Below are 5415 nucleotides of genomic sequence, written 5' to 3' on the forward strand. Positions count from 1 at the left end.
AGCGCCAGTTTCCTCCAACCATTCAAAACATACTAGAAGGTGTAGGTTAGTTGGGTGTAATTGGATGGCACGGTCTTGTGGGCTGGAATGGCCTGTTACCATGCTGAATGTCTAAATTGACTTCTTCACAGGAAAGGGGGCCCATAAACTTTGAGCAGAGTCTGGGGTTAGTGTTAGAGGATGGGGGAGGTAATAGCTGATAAAGGTCCTGAATGGCTGAGCTAGAGAACCGTTTGCTCACTTTCACTTTTAGAGTTTATTGCATTACTTCCATTTTCTATCTTGTCAGCAGGTCAGGAATTGAGGAACCAGAGTGATTTGCAAAATGCATGAAGTTGCATTCATTGTGAAGTGTTAATAATCATGACAAGCGGAAATGTCAAAATGAAGTAGTATTGAAAAGGGAAGAGAGGGACAAGGATGGCAGGGCAGGGGAGAGGGGACATCTGCACTAAATCTTTCATCTACTCTCTCCTTTGTTCACCTCACCCTCAGAGTTTCCTTTCACGTATTTCCTTCCACCCACCCCCCCACCACCGTTCGGTTCATCACTTTGCCTTCCCATCCTGGCCCTGCATCAGCAGCTCTCCAGCTTCTCTCTCCCACCTCACCACTACACCGCCTCCCCCCACCCCCCCCCCCCCCTACCCGGACACACTTGTGCCAACCTGATAAGTAGATTTCCCGAACTCTACCCAAGCTGCCTGATGCTGTCATGGGTCTCTGGGATTGTTGACAGGCTTGTAATGATCTCTCTCACTGCTGAACCTCAGCCCCTTTCCAATTTACTGGTGTGAGAAAATGTGCCTGTGGTTATAAAGTCCAGCCTGCACAATTAAAGCAGCTGATGCTGAAAGGCGTTTCAGTGAGAAGCTGTTTTTGAAAACATGGGTGTGACTCAGAGAAATATGTTAACCTTTGAAATCCACTCTACTCTTCATTCAATCTGTGTCAGATGCCCATTCTGCTGACAGCACATTCTGGTGGAAAGCTTTCTAACATTCCCATGATCATTGTAATGAAGCTGTTCCTGTAGGACAGGGTTGCCACCAGAACGAATGTTAGAGGGGGGACTCGTTTGGTGGTGGGAGGGAGATGCTAGCCGGGATCTACCTGTCATTAACACCATCTGCCCATCCAACATAAGACATAAAGGTGCTCATTTTATTGTGTCAAGCATCACTAGACGCTACTGACGCCTGACATACGGTAGTGCCACGGCCGGGGGTGGGTGGAGAGTCGCTAGCATGCATCACCCTAGATGCTAGTATTTATAGGATTTTATTGATAAATGGAATTCTAAATTGTTGGTAGGAAGCAGGGATACACCTGTTTTGAAACATTTGATTGAATTATAAAAATAAAATTGATTATGAAATAGGCACAAGGAGTTTACTTTCAGGAAAAATGACTTATGTCGAAATAGACATTCTATTTTCTATGGATAATCAATTTTTGAGGACTTGAATGCAGATGAATATTGGGAGAATGGAGGATTGCTTTGAAGCTGGAAGATTTATAACATTTGAAGGAATGAACAATAAATTGAATGTGCCTAAAAATACTCTGCTATTATCAAGCTTTTTTGACTGATAAAATAGTTCCAAGTTTGATGCTACCTAGCTGGAGTGAATTGGAATTACTGATTCATAAAAGTTAGTAAATTTACCCCTGAATGTATAATTTACTTCAAAGGAAAGTCCCCAATATAGAGGTGAATAAGTCAAGATTAAGATGAGAAGTGATTATTAGGAAGTTTTTGTGGAAAGGAAAGATGGTGAGAGTTTGTTTGGAAAAACTGATTTGAAAATTTGAATGAGGAGGTTTGCAACTTCCCATTTTATGAATTATTACAGAGCAGCTCAACTCAAATTTATTAATGGGTTGTCTGATTTAGATAAACTCTCAGGTTGGGTTAAAATAGAATTGAGTAAAATAGGAGAAGATTTTATGCAGGACTTTATGTATAAATGGAATTCAAAATTGTTAACAGGAATTAGAGGTATGCCTATTTTGAGACACGATTGAATTATGGAATAAAATAAATTCTGAAATAGGTCAAAAAGGTTTGATTTCTCAAAAAATGCCTTTGTATCAAAATATACTTCTTACTTTCTCTACGAATTTAATCAATTTTTCAACATTTGGAATCAAATGGGAATTAAGAAAGTAGAGTATTGAAGCTAGTAAATTTATTACATTTCAATGAATGAAAGAAAAATTTAATGTCCCAAATAATTTTTCTGTTATCATCAGGTTAGAGCTTTCTTGATTTACAAGTTAGGTCATAATTTGATATTACGTAGGCAGAATGGATTAGATATATTGATAAGTAAAGGGGGTACAAATAAGCTTATTTCAGAAATTTGCTCCATTATGAATTCATAAATCAAGATTAAGATGGGGGGTTGATTTAAATAAACAAATGGATGAAAATGACTGGAAGCAATTTTGTAAAGAAAATATGATGAAAATTATTAATGTTAGGTATAGACTGGTTCAATATAATTTTTTGCATCAATTATATTTAATGCCTAAAAAATTAAAGAAGTTTAATCCAACATTATCAGATTTAGATGTGATCAGGAAGTTGGTTCCTTTTTTCATTCCATTTGGGAGTGTTCTAAAGTAAACCTTTCTTGGTTAGAGGTTAAAAATATTTTGGAGAAAATATTAAGTGTTTATCTCCCACAGGGTCCAATGCTATTTTTGTTGGGTAATATTAAAGTGGTTAGTCCTAAATTATGATTAACTGAGCATCAAATTGAATTTTTACGATCGGCTTTAGCTGCTTCTAGGAAGTGCATAGCCATTACTTGGAAATCAGATATGGATTTAGGGATGGAGAGGTGGCATGTGGAATTGGCTTCTTGTATTCCATTTGAGAAAGTAACATAATTTATGAAATAAATATAATCTTTTCTTGAAAATATGGAGCCCATATTTACAGTATGTTGGTTTGAAGGTGTGAGGGACTCTTGAAGGCCCATCCTGTTGGTGACCCTTAACTTCATTATTATCTGTATTGAGAATAATAATTCCTTTTGGCATTCTCCATTTTTTTCTTCTTTTCTTTTCTATTTAGTTTAGGGTTGGTGGGTGGGGGGGGGGTGTGTGTAGGAGGAAAAAGTTTTTTTTAATATATATACTACAAAATATACTTTATTTTTTATACACCTTTATTGAGTATGAGGATGTGGTTTTTTAATTCTTAAATAAAATGTTAAAAAAAGATGGAAAGTGGATTTAAATAGACAAATGAATGAGAAAGATTGGATGGAACTATGTAAGGATAACGTGACAATAATTATTAATGTTAGATATAGGTTGGTTCAATATAATTTTTTGCATCAGTTATATCTGACTCTTCTAAAATTAAAAAAATTGAACCCTACATTGTCAGATTTGTGTTTTAGGTGTGGATGAAAGACTGGATCATTTTTTTGCATTCTACATGGCAGTGTCTTAAACACTTCTGGGTGGAAGTTGGCCATTTTTTGGAATGAATAATGGGTATCAAGTTCCCACAGGACCTGATGCTAATTTTGTTGAGTAATATTAAGGTTATAAGACCTAAATTAAAATTTATTATTTATCAAACTGGATTTGTACAAATTGCTTTAAGAGTTTCTAGGAAGTGTACATCAACAACTTGGAAATCAGACTCAGACTTAGGGTTGGAGAGGTGGCATATGGAGCTTTGTAGCTGTATTCCACTTGAAAAGATCATTTACACTTTATGAAACATATATCATGTATTTTGGAAAATATTGCACCCATATTTGCAAAATGTGGGTATGAATGTTTAACAGACTCCCTGAAGACCTCATTTCTTGGTAACCTACAATATTAAATTTTATATGTATATAGTTACTGTTGTGGCTTAAAATTTGTAAATAAAATATTTAAAAAAAAACCTAGATGCTAGAGACGCGGGAGGGGATGGGGACGGTTCTGACTGCCAGCGATGGGCGCAACCATATGAAGGACACAGCACGTCGCTTGGGGGGGCAATGCCCACAGATGCTCCCCACCCCTTGGTGCCAACCCTCCTGTAGGATCTGAGCCTCACATTACAGAACAGTAAAGGCCTATATTTGGGGCCGACCTACATATTCCTACCAAAATATACTAAACCCTCCCTCCCTTGTAACCTTCTGTTTTTATTCTATCCCTGTGCCTGTCTAAGAGTCTCTTAAATGCCCCTAATGTTTTAGCTTCCACCACTATCCCTGGCAAGGTATTCCAGGCACCCGCAACTCTCTGTGTGAAAAAGCCCCCCCCCCCCCATGTCTTCCCTAAACTTCTCTCCCTTCACTTTGTAATTGTGTGAAATACGATGCTCTGCAGGGCGTGTCTGCTCTTGCCAGCAGAACAGCACAAATATTTCACACTTTCTGTCCATTCTCTCCTTAAAGAGAAACCAATGTCACACCATTGATGAATGGACAAGTTTAACTCTTTCTGAAAGGCTTTGTTTCCTCATTGATCCAGGGGACTGGAGTGTCATTGACCCCAGACTCTCAGTGCAGCATCCACCTCTGGACGGGGCAGAGCTCATCGTCTCTCCAACCTCCAGGCATGTTCTCTCTTTTTTTTCAATTGTGGGGAAAGTGCTCTGAGCCAATCTTCCCACTGTCAATACCCCAGCAAAAAATAAAAATGCAGACATAAAACCAAAGACAGATAGACAAATACAGATTCACAGTTGCATTAAGGGTAAGGGGAAGGAATGAACTTTCACCAGTGCAGACACTTTTGCGGATGGTCCCGGAGTAAGTTTATGGTTGGAGTTTGTAATGGTATGGATTGTGTATGTTAATTGGCTCAGGGTGCCCCTGATTACCTGGTCTCCTCCCCTGGGACCCAGGCCATAAAGGTCGGGCCACCTTCCCTAGTTTGGATCCGGGCCAGCTCAAGTCTTCTGTGCAATAAAGCCTATGGTTCTGCTCAGTCTTTGTCATTGCAATTATTGGGGCAACGGATAGCACCCACCGGAGTTAGAGTGGGGCAGGGGGTTTCAAGAGCCTGAAACGTATATAGCACTAAGAATGGAGAGGGGAAGGTGGAGAGGGGAAGGTGGAGAGGGGAAGGTGGAGAGGGGAAGGTGGAGAGGGGAAGGTGGAGAGGGGAAGGTGGAGAGGGGAAGGTGGAGAGGGGAAGGTGGAGAGGGGAAGGTGGAGAGGGGAAGGTGGAGAGGGGAAGGTGGAGAGGGGGGGGGGAGGGGGTCTTTGCCCTGCTTTCCTATGTACATATCTTTTCTTGTGACTAAAGCTTGGGACAAGAAGAGCCCCGATGGCTATTGGATAAACGATGCCGCTGAGGTGTGAGCACGGAATCAAGATTAAATTTGCGGGCAGTAAGTGATGCAGCGATGTCCGGGGCTCTGACCACAGCTTCCCCGCCCGTCCCATC

This window comes from Narcine bancroftii, chromosome 8, assembly GCF_036971445.1.
Source record: "Narcine bancroftii isolate sNarBan1 chromosome 8, sNarBan1.hap1, whole genome shotgun sequence".
NCBI classification, from domain to species: Eukaryota; Metazoa; Chordata; class Chondrichthyes; order Torpediniformes; family Narcinidae; genus Narcine; species Narcine bancroftii.